The 17526-nt window shown below is 38.6% G+C and overlaps 2 non-coding genes across 2 annotated transcripts; one reads left to right on the top strand and one right to left on the bottom strand.

Annotated features, from left to right (window-relative positions):
* Window positions 1-5020: 5020 nt before the first annotated feature.
* Trnat-ugu (transfer RNA threonine (anticodon UGU)) lies at window positions 5021-5095 on the bottom strand. Its single transcript has one exon. It is a non-coding gene; the product is annotated as a tRNA-Thr (tRNA).
* Window positions 5096-5183: 88 nt separating this feature from the next.
* Trnat-ugu (transfer RNA threonine (anticodon UGU)) lies at window positions 5184-5258 on the top strand. Its single transcript has one exon. It is a non-coding gene; the product is annotated as a tRNA-Thr (tRNA).
* The last annotated feature ends 12268 nt before the right edge of the window (window positions 5259-17526 follow it).

The following is a 17526-nucleotide window of genomic DNA, read 5'->3' as shown; positions in this document are numbered from 1 at the left end:
ATCAGCTTCTGCACCGGTTGTTAACGTATTGCAATTTGGAGGAAGTTATTGTTCTTTAAGGTTTAAAATACGACTCTGTTAGTTACTTGGCCATATTGCAAATAGCTTTGAGCCCAAGTTTTCATAGCTTTTCATACCTAAGGAACCACTGCTGTAAGTAAGTAAGATCAAACAGCAATCTGAATTTTGCGAGAAAAGGAGATTGCTTGACACACAAACTTCCTTCAAACTACACGTCCTGCTACATCAAAATTGGTCAGTGGAGTACAGCACCATGCTATTGTACAAGAACATAATCCAATTACTGTAATTAAGAAATTATGAGAGGTTGTTACTTATTGAATGAAAACTATAGAGAATTCATTTCTTTTCCTGTATTTTAGTGAGCTTTGTACACTTACAATTCTGTCAATTGATAGACGGCAACGACAATGAAGTTCCGCTCCTTTTCCAAAAACAAGATATTCCTAGTCTTCACTTCCAAAAATTTTGTACAATTTTTTTTTTTTGAGTCCATAATCAAAGATTCTCTAATACTATTGTTGCGGGGATTGCTACACGGGTAGCAGGGGTTGTGTGGCGTGGGCTGGGCGGTTTTTTAGGTTAGATGGCCTTGAGCAAGTACAGAAAGGGCAACAGCCTCAACAGGTGCGGGGCAAAGTCAGAACATGCGGGGACCAAGCAGCAGTCGGTATTGTAATTGTAAACTGTCGAAGCTGCATTGGTAAAGTACCGGAACTTCAAGCGCTGATAGAAAGCACCGAAGCTGAAATCGTTATAGGTACAGAAAGCTGGCTGAAGCTAGAGATAAATTCTGCCGAAATTTTTACAAAGATGCAGACGGTGTTTAGAAAGGATAGATTGCATGCAACCGGTGGTGGAGCGTTCGTCGCTGTTAGTAGTAGTTTATCCTGTAGTGAAGTAGAAGTGGATAGTTCCTGTGAATTATTATGGGTGGAGGTTACACTCAACAACCGAGCTGGGTTAATAATTGGCTCCTTTTACCGACCTCCTGACTCAGCAGCATTAGTGGCAGAAAAACTGAGAGAAAATTTGGAATACATTTCACATAAATTTTCTCAGCATGTTATAGTCTTAGGTGGAGATTTCAATTTACCAGATTTAGACTGGGATACTCAGATGTTTAGGACGGGTAGTAGGGACAGAGCATCGAGTGACATTATACTGAGTGCACTATCCGAAAATTACCTCGAGCAATTAAACAGAGAACCGACTCGTGGAGATAACATCTTGGACCTACTGATAACAAACAGACCCGAACTTTTCGACTCTGTATGTGCAGAACAGGGAATCAGTGATCAGGCCGTTGCAGCATCCCTGAATATGGAAGTTAATAGGAATATAAAAAAAGGGAGGAAGGTTTATCTGTTTAGCAAGAGTTATAGAAGGCAGATTTCAGACTACCTAACAGATCAAAACGAAAATTTCTGTTCCGACACTGACAATGTTGAGTGTTTATGGAAAAAGTTCAGGGCAATCGTAAAATGCGTTTTAGACAGGTACGTGCCGAGTAAAACTGTTGTTGTACCATGGTGGGTTTTTCCTGTCCTTCACAAAGTTAGGAAACTACTGTGAAAGCAAAGAGAGCTTCCCTCCAAGTTTAAATGCAGCCAAAACGTCTCAGACAAACAGAAGCTAAACGATGTCAAAGTTAGCGTAAGGAGGGCTATGCGTGAAGTGTTCAGTGAATTCGAAAGTAAAATTCTATGTACCGACTTGACAGAAAATCCTCGGAAGTACTGGTCTTACGTTAAATCAGTAAGTGGCTCAAAACAGCATATCCAGAGACTCCGGGATGATGACGGCATTGAAACAGAGGATGACATGCTGTAATGTTCCGCCTAAGTCATTGAATATCGCTAATTGCTGTAAACGCACTATTTCACTCCCATTTACGGAGCTTGTTAGCACTTGATGTTAGGTTCGCGCCATTACAATGTATTGTATTGTAGTAATCACTGCTGCTTGCTGGATCGCTGCTGTGTCTCGTTGCTGATGCTGGCTCTAAATCTGGTTGTCTAGGGTAAACACATGAGGTCCCGTGTTTTTCATGTGCTTTTGATGATAAAGAACGAGCGAAACCAACACATATGTAAATATCAAATATTTATTACTTTAGTGGCCATATTAATTCCACTGTCCACCAAAGACCATAACACAACACAAAGTAGTACTTCCTTTACATGTTCTTTGCATTGTTTTGCCAAACAATAACACAGAAACACACTTCACCAAAGTGACATTCCGACTGCCCCGACTGCCTCCGACTGCTTTTCGACCCTTCTCGCTGCTTGTATTTATAACATTGTCAAAGAACTACTAAAAAGAGATATAGTTTATAAGTCACATGTACATCTGTTATCATAATTTGTGCAGAAAAGTTATTAATTTGCATCGAGTGACATAATTTAACATGTTATGAAAATGACAGACAGATTTGTTGACTTGACAGAATAATTCTCTGTTACAAAAAGGCCATTTTTTAGAAGTTTGTCAATTGACTTCTCTAATTTGCATAAATAAGTAAGTAACACGAATTATTAAGAATTACATTGGTTTTCGTCTAAAATAGGATTGATTACGTGAATACTGAGTGAAAACGCTCCTAGTGAACAAATAGGTTTCACTGGGTGATTTTCATTTAAGGAGATCCAAAATACCTAAGTTGGCTACTATTTTTCGTACTTCATGTTAATTATTTAAGATAAACTTAGTGTTTTTCATGATGACATTTGCTGTATCAGTGATCAAGTGATATAAACTTTTGTGTGGGTCAGTTATTCAGTATAATTTAATGGGTTGACTGTTTATGGAGACATGTTGTGCAATCATTGTTAACATACACAATAACTTTTCTATAATCATAAATACTCATTAAACTGGTTGAATTTGGAAGGGATCGCATACTTCATTAAAGTAAAGCCTTTAATATGTTCCGTTACAATGCGTAAAGCTGAAATACTAAACACCTGTTTCCAAAGCTGTTTCACAGAGGAAGACCGCACTGCAGTTCCTTCTCTAAATCCTCGCACAAACAAAAAAATGGCTGACATCGAAATAAGTGTCCAAGGAATAGAAAAGCAACTGGAATCACTCAACAGAGGAAAGTCCACTGGACCTGACGGGATACCAATTCGATTCTACACAGAGTATGCGAAAGAACTTGCCCCCCTTCTAACAGCCGTGTACCGCAAGTCTCTAGAGGAACGGAAGGTTCCAAATGATTGGAAAATAGCACAGGTAGTCCCAGTCTTCAAGAAGGGTCATCGAGCAGATGCGCAAAACTATAGACCTATATCTCTGACGTCGATCTGTTGTAGAATTTTAGAACATGTTTTTTGCTCGAGTATCATGTCGTTTTTGGAAACCCAGAATCTACTATGTAGGAATCAACATGGATTCCGGAAACAGCGATTGTGTGAGACCCAACTTGCTTTATTTGTTCATGAGACCCAGAAAATATTAGATACAGGCTCCCAGGTAGATGCTATTTTTCTTGACTTCCAGAAGGCGTTCGATACAGTTCCGCACTGTGGCCTGATAAACAAAGTAAGAGCCTACAGAATATCAGACCAGCTGTGTGGCTGGATTGAAGAGTTTTTAGCAAACAGAACACAGCATGTTGTTATCAATGGAGATACGTCTACAGACATTAAAGTAACCTCTGGCGTGCCACAGGGGAGTGTTATGGGACCATTGCTTTTCACAATATATATAAATTACCTAGTAGATAGTGTCGGAAGTTCCATGTGGCTTTTCGCGGATGATGCTGTACTATACAGAGAAGTTGCAGCATTAGAAAATTGTAGCGAAATGCAGGAAGATCTGCAGCGGATAGGCACTTGGTGCAGGGAGTGGCAACTGACCCTTAACATAGACAAATGTAATGTATTGCGAATACATAGAAAGAAGTATCCTTTATTGTATGATTATATGATAGCGGAACAAACACTGGTAGCAGTTACTTCTGTAAAATATCTGGGAGTATGCATGCGGTACGATTTGAAGTGCAATGATTATATAAAATTAATTGTTGGTAAGGTGGGTACCAGGTTGAGATTCATTGGGAGAGTCCTTAGAAAATGTAGTCGATCAACAAAGTAGGTGGTTTACAAAACACTCGTTTGACTTATACTTGAGTATTGCTCATCAGTGTGGCATCCGTACCAGATCGGGTTGACGGAGGAGATAGAGAAGATCCAAAGAAGAGCGGCGCGTTTTGTCACAGGGTTATTTGGTAACCGTGATAGCGTTACTGAGATGTTTAACAAACTCAAGTGGCAGACTCTGCAAGAGAGGCACTCTGCATCACGGTGTAGCTTTCTCGCCAGGTTTCGAGAGGGTGTGTTTCTGGATGAGGTATCGAATATATTGCTTCCCCCTACTTATACCTCCCGAGGAGATCACGAATGTAAAATTAGAGAGATTCGAGCGCGCACGGAGGCTTTCAGACAGTCGTTCTTCCCGCGAATTATACGTGACTGGAACAGGAAACGGAGGTAATGACAGTGGCACATAAAGTGCCTTCCGCCACACATCGTTGGGTGGCTTGCAGGGTATAAATGTAGATGTAGATGTAAAAGAGTTTCTTGCTGTCCAGCTGCGCTTCGCTTCACCTCAAGTACTTTTTGATCACATTTACATTTTTGGTATTTACATAAATTACTGAGCTTCTCAGAATAAAATCAGGCACAAATTAGTTAAAGAAAAAAAAAAACCGTGAGGCACACATAACATTACAAGGATTGTCAGAATGTGATGTTGTGATCATAAAAAATCTGCTTGTGGCCTAAATTTTTTTCAGGATTACTTCATGGCAGACTCAGACTCTTAAACTGGGACCTTTGTTTTCTGTGGAGTGAGCTATCCAAACATGATTCATAACGCCCCTATCTGTACAGATACAATATGCCTTGCTAGTAATGAAATGATAATTAAATGGACACCCTAGCTGCAAACAGGCGTTGAAGTACTTCATTGGGGACATGTTGAAAATGTGTGCCCCGACCGGGACTCGAACCCGGGATCTCCTGCTTACATGGCAGACGCTCTATCCATCTGAGCCACCGCGGGCACAGAGGATAGTGCGTCTGCAGGGACTTATCCCTTGCACGCTCCCCGTGAGATCCAGTCCCAGTCCCTGCAGACGCACTATCCTCTGTGCCCGCGGTGGCTCAGATGGATAGAGCGTCTGCCATGTAAGCAGGAGATCCCGGGTTCGAGTCCCGGTCGGGGCACACATTTTCAACATGTCCCCAATGAAGTACTTCAACGCCTGTTTGCAGCTAGGGTGTCCATTTAATTATCATTTCATTTCTAGCAAAGCTGCATGGTCATCCACGGTAACTGTTCTTCCGGGAACAGATACTACCGTCATATATATGCCTTGCTAGTCCTATTTGGTAAGGATCCCACACACTTCAGTAGTTTTCTAAAACTGGTTACACAAGTTATTTGTAAGCTATTTCCTTTATAGACAGTTCAAGAAGGTGCTGGGTGAAACTACTTCACATAGTGATGTCTCAATTACTGTAAAATGTGATAGTGAAGTGCGTGATATTTGTGTGAGAAAGGTCAAGCAAGGTATCCTGTCTATTAAGTGCAAGTCGTGGTACCACAATAAGATGTGTAAAAGTGAATCCGAAATATCAATGACTAGACATGTCGTCAGTGCTTTACGAGTGCCACAAAAAAACGAAATACTGAATGCACTAAAATCAGAAGAAACAATAATAATGGTTCTTTAATACGATTTAGTGATCATAACCACAAAATACCAAGAGCTCTAGAAGAAATAACAAGAAATACCAAGGCTTGGAGCAAAATCACCACCTAGCACAAGATGTTCCTGTAAACAGTCTTTCTATGCACAAAATGTGGCATGTGCCAACTAAAGCATGTAAACAAACAGTAAGTACAGCTCTGGTGATACCACTATCAAATAAATAATTGCTGTTTTCTTACAGTCTTCATCTAGAACCAAACACAGATGAACCTAAATCAGTGACAAAATGTCAAATAAAATGCACAGTCAAGAAAATTTGAACAATCAATAAAACAGGGAACTGCAAAAAATGAGTCCTTTTACTTGGTGGTAGTCACCAAGAGAATCGCTGATAAAACAAATGAATACAGTTCGTCATTTACAGCGACAGGAACAACTAAGCTGACCATGCCTTTGACCCAGATAATGAAAAACAGTAATTCACTAAATGACTTATCTAAGAATGACATGCTCATAATCACAGATGGAAGTGATGACGTATAGTTAAATGAAGGTAAATTTGCCACACAGTGTCTAAAAACAACACTACTGCACCTCAACAAGCCAAATATTGTAGTGACAAGCATGCCTCATAGACATGATCTGCAGGAAAACTGAATCATAAATTTTGAGCTTACAGCATCAGCACAGCCAGGATCATAACTTGAACAAGAAGAGTCAGTGCCAGAATCATCTTCAGCAAAAACAGCAAGAAAATGTGAGGATCCAACAGAAGAAATAGTGGCCATTGCATCAGTCGGTAGGATAACAGTAACACCTCATCACCAAAAGGATTTTTTAGACCAAGGCAAGAGAAACATAAAGACTACAAGGTAAGCAGTGCTCAGTGCTTCTCAGTCTTCCACCAAAACATGCAGTGCATAAGAAACAAAGTGCAACAATTAGAGGTGGAACTGCAGTCTATTGACAGCTCACTTGTTTGCATAACAGAGCATTGGTGTAACGGTTCAGAATTAACAAATTTAGTACAATATTCATACAGTCTAGCCTGTAATTACAAAAGAAACACTATGAAATGTGGTGGATCATGGAAATATGTGGAGGAGGGGATTATGTATAAAATTAGTGAGGGGATTATGGCATTAAGCGAGGATAAACACGTAGAAATATCAGCTTTAGAGATAAAAAACCTACATGCATTCCAAAGACTAACTGTACTATGTAGTTATCATGCTCCCAGTGGTGACATGGACACATTCACTACAAAGTTAACCCAAGCATTAGATATGGTCTCCAGCCCCAACGGCAAAATCATCATTTGTGGAGGTCTAAACATTAACATGATGAACCCAGATATGTCATGCAATAGTTTTCATAACATTATCTACACCTATGACATATCACCATTAATTAACACTGCTACTAGGATAACCAGACATTCAGCATCAAGTATTGACCACATGCTAATGGATGGAGAGGAAGATAGCTGTGACATTATAATAGATGACCTCGGCATCTCAGACCATTCCAGTCAGTTATTAAATGTGTATTTTAGTGTTATTACCTAATTCTATACCTAAGTACAGTAGGGTTTTCTCCAAGTCAAAAAGAGCTCTATTTGCCTCACTAATTAACAGTGAGGAAGAAATGTACGGGGGAAACTATGATATATGGGAAGTTTCGGAAGTTTCTGTCAATATTTAAATTCAGATTTGGAGAAGGGTTTCGTAAAGTTCTAAGAATCACTACCTCATGCAACAATAACAGCTGGGTAACCAATGGGATAAGGAAATCCTCTGAAACCTTAATGCACCTTAGCTCAATGAAAAACTACCATAACGATTCAGCATTTCATAACTATTATCATACATACAGAAAGATCTATAGAAAAGTATTGTTAGTGACTAAAAGGTACCAAAATGACAAATTTATAGAAAAAACTAATAACAAAAGCAAAGCAGTATGGAAAATCACTGAACAGGAAACTAATAGGAAAAAATTAAAGCCAGTAAATATACAGATTCAACACAATGATATCAAAATAAATGACCCCAAAAAACTAGCAAACTTTGTATGTAGTCTGGTTGCTATGTTGCCGCAATATTGATTGGCAAAGTTCAACAGAACAAAGCATTTACACAGGCACCGACTCCATGAGGCCTGAGGAGGACCAAGGCCCTCAAAAAATCATTTTAAGAAATTTATTAGTTATATTATGCTTTGTAAAATCACAAAATTATGTTGGACTTTATTATTTTCCTTGTTTGCAATAGTTACCTTTTAAAATACATTCAGTAATGAGTTAAAACAAGTAATTATTATGGTAGTAAGCAGGTTAACTGAAAACGAGGGGTGTGAATCATGATAGAGTTACAGTGCTGCAGGCACACTTAGTATTTGACCCAGTCACTTAGTATTTGACCCAGTGTGTGAAACTTTGGGTAAAGACTGGCGCCAGTAGGCCAGCACTGAGGCTGTGGTGACATCAAAAGGACTGGACTGGAGCAGAAGTGCCTGGAACCTTCCGCCTTGCATCGCCTTGACAATTTCAGACATTATGACACTGCAGCAATATAAAGCCCACCCTGCTGTCACAGTCATTCAGTGTGGGTAGTTTCATTCAGTGCATGCTACAGACATGTTTAGTATTCTGATTTTAGTGTCTAGTGGACTATTTTGTATGACTATATTTTATTCATTTACTTTAGTCTCTTAGTGTATTCTGAATTAAGTTTGCAATGGATAAATTTGATACCAAAATGGCGCACTTGGAAGTTGATGATACTGCAAGTCAACCGCCAACAATTATTGTTTCACTTCCTGGCAGATTAAAACTGTGTGCCGGACCGAGACCCGAACTCGAGACCTTTGCCTTTCGTGGGCAAGTGCTCTACCAACTGAGCTACCCAAGCACAACTCACACCACATCATCACAGCTTTACTTCCGCTAGTACCTCATCTCCTACCTTCCAAACTTTACAGAAGCTCTCCTGCGCTGTTGGTGGAGCACCTGCCCACAAAAGGCAAAGATCCCGAGTTCGAGTCTTGGTCCGGCACACTGTTTTAATCTGCCAGGAAGTTTCACAATAGCGCACACTCCACTGCAGAGTGAAAATCTCATTCTGGAATCATTGTGTCATCAATTGCTTCATTGTCTTCAGGTGACAACCATTCACAGCCAAAACCTGGTCAATCTGGTAGGGGAAGATCATTCCAGAAGACTTTGTTGATCAAATATACATGGCTAGAATATGAAGAACCAACCAAAATTTTTTTTGCAAAACCTGGAAAGAGGCAGATGCTAAAAGTCTATTACAATTCTTCAAAAAAAGAATTTTTCAAACGCCTTTTTCCAGTTAGAAAACCCTACAGAAGTAAATGAATCTTCTGTTTTCATGAAAATATATCTACACATAAAGAAGGTGTTCAGTTAGTGATAGAATTTAGTTTCAGAAGAGTGGAGTCCCAATTGAATGAACAGTTAGACAGTGATATGAAGAAAGGCCATTTAGCTCTTGAGACAATTTTTACTACTGTGCAATTTCTATGGCAACAAGGACTAGAAATTAGAGGGCAGGAAGATGTAAACTCAATTTTTTTCCAATTGCTGGAACTCCAGAAGAATGACATACATGAGTTTAAAGATTGGTTAGGGCATTTGGGGTATAAGTGAACGCCCCATGATATTCAAAATGAGATCATTGATCTACTAGGAAAGTTTGTGTTGAGAAACGTATTGGCTTCAATCAAGAAGAATGAACATTTTCCTATTATGGTTGACGAAACAAGTAATTATTCGATTAATGAACAAGTGTCTTTTTGTATTTGTACTGTTGATGATTCCTTAATCATCAAGGAAGATTATATTGGCTAATACCATACCCCCAAGACTGAATCACAAACTCTAGTATTTTAAAATTTGTTTTTGCTTGTCTTGATTTGTCAATGGATAACTTCAGAGGACAGTGCTATGATGGTGCCTCAAATATGAGAGGTAAGTTCAAAGGACTAAAATAGTTAGTTTTGGATAAACAACCAAAAGCATGGTATATGCGCTGCACTGCTCACAGGTTAGACTTGGCAGCTGTAGACAGTTTCTGACATCTTAAGTTTATAAGGGACATTATGGCTTTAGCCAAGGACTTAATAAACACCATTAGGGAATCCAACAAAAGGATGGGACTTTCCAGAAGCATACATTGTGAGAGTGCCAAAGACCAAGCTGGACTATGACCCCTTTGCTCAACTTGACAGACTATGTGATTTTGTAGTACCTTGAGAATATTTAAAAACTTTGAAGAACTTCTAGTTTTTTATGAAACATTTTCTGCAGAGGACAAAACAGAGGCAGGTTATGAATGTGCAGGCTACCTTGAGTCAATGTTACAATTCAAGACTTATTTCTTTTTAAGTCTTTATTGCCATGCAATGAAACCTGTAGAGGTTGTCAATGAAAAAATTCAATGCCCTCATCTAAGTGTTGCTGATCTGAAAATATATATGAGGGCTAGAGTAGTATATTGAATGAATGTGTGATAGTTTTGAACACTTTTGGGAATTGTGTTTAAAAGAAAAATTTCACAAGTTGATGATCCTTCGGTTCCTTGGAATCTAAGTACACCAAAGAAGTGTGAAAACAATGAAGCCAGCTCACCACACACTTTCAAAACCCAAAAGGAATACTACAAAGCTATTTACATTGAATTTTGTGAATTGGTGCAATCTTGCATTACTGAGCAGTTTGTTTCAGCTGGACACACACAGGTCATTACAGTTGAACAAGAGTGCTTGCTTTTAGTAAACAGAGGTGAAACAAATTTGGAAAAATCAACTGAGTCTTTCAAAAATGACCTAGAGATTGAGAGACTACACTTACACTTGAATATGTTAGCCAATATTGCTAATAAAAAACAACTGATCTTAAAAACCATGCATGATGTGAGAAAGTACATTACACAAAAGCCTGCAGTTGGAGAAATGTTATGTGAAGTATTGAAGTGAATTAAACTTCTCCAAGTAGTTCCAGTCATGGCAGCAACAGCAGAATGGTCATTTAGCTCCCTTAGATGCCTGAAGCCATATCTCTGATCATCAATGGGGCAAAAGCAATTGAACAACTTGGCTGTTCTTCATGCCCACCGGGGCACCTTTTTAAAGAAACTTGAGCCCAGATAATGGCATTTAGAGCAATATCAAAAATCTTTAACTCTCTACTTTATAAATACATACATACATAATGCTAAATTTTCAATATCAAAGTACTAGTACTAGTGTAGTACTGCATTACTATATTACTGTATTATTTTCAAATACTTAAATATCTTCAGGGTGGAAAACCCAATTAAAACCCACTATTTACATACTTTTTGTATGAAATTATTAGGCATACTATATGAACTTCATTAACTGTATTACCTGTATTAACTGTATTAAAGCATTAAAGCATTGTTTTATTGTTTTTGTTTAGTGAATCTTGAGCCTTAGTCAAAGTAAGCTTAAATTAGCTATTTCACTTATTAATAAAAGTGCTATTACTGTGTGACAGCAATATTTTATGTTTTATTCTTTTAATGATACTTTATGATTTATTGAAATATAATTTCAGTCTTTTCAGGGCTGTATATTCACTGCTCTGTAATAGATGATAAGCATGATTATCACTGTAAATCAAATTACCTTTTTATGAAAATAGCTTGCGTGTTTATGTTTTGTTTTGTTTTGTTTCTTTATTTCAAAGCCAAAAAATGTGTCCGGCTTGCTGAGTTTCCCCAGAGCATCAAGTTATTGAGAGTCCAGTTTTTGAGGTTCTAATGTTGAGCATATGACTCTATAATGCTTAAAAAAATTTGAAACTCACTATTTTTCCATCTAAAATTAAGAAAATTTCTTAGGGCCAGACCCCCAATATGGACACACACCCCCCCCCCCCCCCCCCCCAAAAGTCGGGACACCCGGTGCTTACTGAAGGACGGCATAGACAACATCAAAGAGCCTTTAGTGCACATCATCAATGAACCCTTCTCCACAGGTTGTTTCCCAGACTTACTGAAGCATACAAAAATCATAACTATATATAAGAAAGATGATCCAGAAATCATAGAAAATTACAGGTAAATGTCGTTACTCTTATCCTTGGTAAAGGTCATAGAGACCATAATGGAAAACAGGCTCATGAGGTACTTAAAGCTCAATCTTCTGAGCAAAGAGCAATTTGGATTCTGGGTTGGCAAAAGCACAAATTCAGCTGTAGCTCATTTCTCACATGTTATTCTCGAAGCACTAGACAAAGGAGAGTACATAACAAGCATTACCTGCAAAACAGGGTCCAACAGGTGGAGATCACTCAAACTAACTCGAATCACACCTTTCAAATTCAGAATACATCAATATAGGAGTCCCCCAAGGAAGTGTGCTGGGCCTAATCCTTTTGTTAGTACTGATTCACCATCCGTGACACTGTGTGGAAAATCATTGATGTGTATTGTTTGCAACTCAGCTTTGATTTAGATGTTACTGTCATCAGCAAAGTGTGCTCAATGAAAAATTTGAGGAAACACTTAAGCTTGTATGCCAGTGGATAGACTAATAAATTAACCCTAAATGTAAAAAAGAAACCAACAGTATTATTTTTTACTTAAACAGAAAACCAAACAGTACCAAGCTAAAAGTTAATGAAGAGCAGATAGAATGTGTACTATCAACAACATTTTTAGGCATGCATGTCGACTCTCACCTAAATTGGACGGAGCACACTGCAGTACTTGGAAAGCAAACAGCTTCAGCTTACTATGCACTTAGGATAATAAATTCAGTGTGTAGTAGCTCATGTACTAGAACTGCATATTTTGTGTATGTCCACTGCATAATCAGTTATGGCATATCCTTCTGGGGATCAACAAAGTAGAACAGACAAGCAATATTTAAGTTGCAAAAAAGGACTGTACGAATCATAACAGAAAGTAGCAATAGATCCCATTGCTTGGAGTTATTCGAATCTTTGGGTATATTGACAGTTCCATGTAAATACATTTTTCAGACAGTAATATACATTAAAACACATTGACCAGTTCCCAATAAACAGTTCTATACATGTAAATGAAACCAGACACAGACAGCACTTACACCTCTATAGGAAAAACAAATGAAAAACTGAAAATAGCATGTTATATAATGGAATTAAATTGTACAACACTCTTCCACAAGGGATCAAAGACACAAGCAAAATAGATAACTTCAGGAATTTGCTAAAGAAACATCTCAGAAAAGTGTATTTGTTCTGTCAAGTATTATTTGGAATGATGGAAATATATAGATATATGTAAAAATTATCAAATCTGTTATTAAGTGGTTTAACAATGTACCTTTATGTTACAATCGTCACAAATTCTGATTGTGATAAGTATATACAATAGGTACACAAATTTATAATTATGTTGATAACATCCATACAATCCTGATTGTCTGTTGATGGATAAATAAATAAAATGATGCACTACCCACCCTGACAGTTTTTACATCTCCCAGTGCTTCATCTCTTACTTTCCACATTTCACAGAAATTCTCCCCCATGCCATGCTGGATAACATTCCTAGAAAAAAATCCCTCAGGCTGTTGCTAAGCCAGGTCTCCACAATACCCTGTTTTCCAGGAGTGTTAGCTCCACTAGGTATACAGCAGAACTTCTGTGAAACACTCAAGGTATGAGATGAGGTTCTGGTGGAAGTAAAGGTGTGAGCACGGGTTATGCGGCATGCCTAGATCTCTGTTTGTAGAGCACACCTACTAAATGCAAGGTCCCATGTTTGAGTCCCAGCCTGGCACACACATTTATTCTACCAGCAAGTTCCTAGTTTGTAATCTACAAATGCTTTGCTGTAGAGTGAAAATTCATTTTGAAATTCTGAGTAGAACTGGTAATATTGAAGGTTCCTGAGATACAGACACAATGTAATTGGTTCATATTTTTCAATACCAATACCAATGAGAGAGAGGCAGAGAAAGAAGCAGCATTAAGAAGATGTAACATAGCCTTGAGAAGCAAAACAAATGCTCTTTGCAGTGTTCTTTGGTAAAGTTGACAAATAGGAGAACCATTGGGGTAGATAAAACTGCATGCTAAAAATGTGTAGGTAGTGTCCTATCAAAATGTGTTACACCATCAGAATTGCGAAGGTGGAAACTTTCCCTGCAATACATCCTACGTTTCCGTAACCCTCCTGGCCTCAACCTTTGTTAGTCATTGTCCTCACCCATCCAGCCCCCTCCCTGTTCCCATTCCAGCACTACACAGCCGTCATTTCACCGCCACACCCAGTCTTTCAATTTATTTTATTTTTACTTTTATTTCTCTCCTTTCCACTACTTACCCCCTCCCCCCTCCGCACCTTCTCTCCTACCCTCTGTCTAAACTGCAACACTTCACTGTCCACCACTCCCACCATACTATATCCCTCCCCCTCCCCACCCCACCCTCTCCTCATCCCCATTGTGACATTTACAAATAAGTTTTACTACATCAGTAAAATTTTTCTTTGACATTTTCAAAACCTCTGAAAGTATGTACGTCAATTAAATATTAACTTCCAAATGAAATCAAGATAGCCTGTATTTTGTTGTAGCATATGAGAACTATGTATTTTTTTATTAAAATTACATCACTGCCGAAGTATCTCCTGTTCATATATTATTCTGCTACATCACTTTATCTGGCAACTCACGAACACCACAGATGACATATTCGATTAGCATCTTGCCCTTGACCTTTGAGTCTATTCAGATGATTTGGTCAATGCTGTTTATGAGAGACCTGGAATTAATGCTGTCAGAAATAGATTAGTAGGGAAATATGATAAGGAAACAACTGATGTCAAATATTGGTCTTTTACATACACATCTATGACTCAGTCCAGTAAGTTCCACATGATGTGAGCTATGGCTAGTTACCTGAGCTGGTTACTTACATATACATATGTCTCCTATCATATTTTGATTTTATGGGTGTACTGGCTGATCTCAATTTCAATGTGAAAATTACAAAATTTGAGTTAGGCGAGAAACGCCATTGCTCTGGCAAATTCCATGCACTGAATGTTTGAATATTGCTGTGGCCCAATTAGCTAAGAGATGGTCGACTTCACAATACAAAGAATGGGAGTCGGGGTCTCCACAGCAGTACTGGCAAATAGCCAACCACTGCCTACCTTTTTTGGGATGATTAGTCTCATTTTTCAAGTAGGTGAATAATCTAAGGCATCCAGCAGATGAGTAAAACAATTTCAAGCCAAAATTTATACGAAACCTCATTTTGTGTTTCTATTTAGTTCTAAGCCTTCTTTCTCTTCCAGAAATAAATGAATTAATGAATATCGATTACTGTTCCTGTTCCATATATTGACACAATTCTTTCCTGCCCTTTATATCAAGTGCTCCTGGTCCTGTATTCAGCACTGCTGTAATCCTAAATACATGGATATTTCTCCCCAAGACCAACTAAATGAACATCAGCTATGGATTATCACATTTTCTTGGACACAGTGACAATAGCCCAACCAAAGCAGAAACTTTCATAAAATGACACTAGCACAGTTGTGGCATGTGGAAAAAGTGGAGCACAACACGTTCATCTGGCAGCGGTGAGGATGCCATACAAATGAGTTACACTGTGTCACTCCAGTAGGCACTGCTCCTTTAGACTGGTATGTTACAGCTGAAGTTAAATACTATATGCCAGCTTTGTGCTGCGCCATACACCACATTACTTGCCATGCCACTTTGGCAGTTGCCCTGCCCAATATGACTTCTCACAGTGGTAAGTAATCTTATATACGCAGTGTTTTCTGAGGCCAATGTCATTTCTGGATGAACATAATGGATTCCTCAGTGTTGCTGGTGGACGAGCAATACACTTTAATGCCTTCTCTTTTGAGGATGCTTACACTCTCTTAAGAATTCTGGCAACACTCCAGTTGCTTTGGTGAAAAATTGTCGGACTTACATGACGCATCCAGTAACAAACCCAAGAAGTTTATGCATTAACCAAGCAGAGAAATTACACTAAATATGTAGAGGCACAAATACACTTTCTCTTGTAGCAGCGAATGGAAAAGTAACAACCAAACTAATGTCTTACACCCAAACATGTGGAGAGAACAGTGCAGTTGCTCTTATAACACTAACAGAAATATGCAGGGTGAAAGTAGTGAAAAATGACAGATGAATGTTGTGGTGACACCGCAAGGCACCACACTTGCTAGGTTGTAGGCTTCAAATCGGCCGCAGTCTGTCAGTACACATAGGACCCGCGAGTTGCCACTCTCGACGCTAGCAGAATAAGTGCCGCCACTCAGCTGGTCTTAAGAGACAGGCTAGCTCACTGGCCAGTTCTACAGCCAACTTTGAAGCCGTAACAAGTGAACCATTCCTATTAGAGATATCATTTGCAGAGATACGCTAGTTAGCATAGCCTTCAGCTAAGTCAGTAGCTACGACCTAGCCAGGTGCCACTTACAGTTTACACATTGAAAATTGATCTATATGCGTGAAGCAATCAGAATTGTACAGAATTATTCAGTCTATAACTGCATTTCTAAATATTATTGTACAAAGTCAAGATCAACGTTCACCGCTGATGCTGAATTAAAGCTAAGTATTTAATTGTATTCCTGTCTACTAACTTTCTAACCACCTAAGTTCCAGATACATCCCATCAAGTATAGTTCATTGATCCTCATGTGAGCACACGTGATCAACACTGCAATTAATGGCCACACCTCATGATCAGACTAAGAGTCAAACTGCGTGACTCAGCCGGGTCACCCTTTTCCCATGAGGCCCATAGTTCCACCTCATACATAACAAATGTGTGTGGCAATAAAAAGGAAAACATTCCTGCAAACACGAGCTAGTAAATTAGTCATTAGTGACGTAACTGTAGAAGTAGCTGTGAATGGCCACTGATTTAAGTCAAATATATTTGTACTAAGTAGTATAAAATTCCTGAAGATAAACTTTTAAATTACCTAATTAGGCTCAAATATTATCCATGACCAACACATGTACATTTCCTTTAACAGGTAATTGTGTAAAACAGATATTGCCAAGTAATGTCATGAAGTAGTATTGAACTTCCTGTTCAAATACCCCATGGATGAAATCTTAGCACAATTAAATGAGGAAAGTTTGCATTTGATGGAAATTTTCACTAAGCAAGACAGTATTCCATATGAGGCAGTGGCAAGACCATATATTTTCACTCTTGCTCACCATTCACTTCTTATGATACATCCTGTACAAAACATAACTGAACAGGAGGATTATGCTAAATACATGGAGAGACCAAATACAATTGCACCAGCAGGAAAATTCTAAATACATGTCACATGTACACCTAGCCATGTTTAGGGAGGAGCACAGTTTCTCTCAAAATATTAACAGAAACAAACAAACATTAACTCAACAGATGCATTATGTACCTAATCTAACTATCCAGACCTAACAAGTGTTGAAGATGATGCTGGGAGTGTGCTTAAATGAACTTGCATTATGAACTCAGAGAAATGTAATAACATGGTAAGGCAATACATGGAGAAAATACCGCATATGAGTAAAAACCCCCAATGACCGACTCTGCTATCGAGTATTATATGTTCATCTCTCACGTGTATGCTTGCTCTTCTGAAACTGGTGCCAGGGACCTGCACCCACAGATTGGGGATCTCGTAGGAACAGGATGGAGTGGAAGCACTTCTGCAACACCGGTGACCAGATAATGCTAAGCAACT

Source organism: Schistocerca nitens, chromosome 5, assembly GCF_023898315.1.
Source record: "Schistocerca nitens isolate TAMUIC-IGC-003100 chromosome 5, iqSchNite1.1, whole genome shotgun sequence".
Taxonomy (NCBI): domain Eukaryota; kingdom Metazoa; phylum Arthropoda; class Insecta; order Orthoptera; family Acrididae; genus Schistocerca; species Schistocerca nitens.
This window is presented reverse-complemented; position numbering and strand designations above follow the sequence as displayed.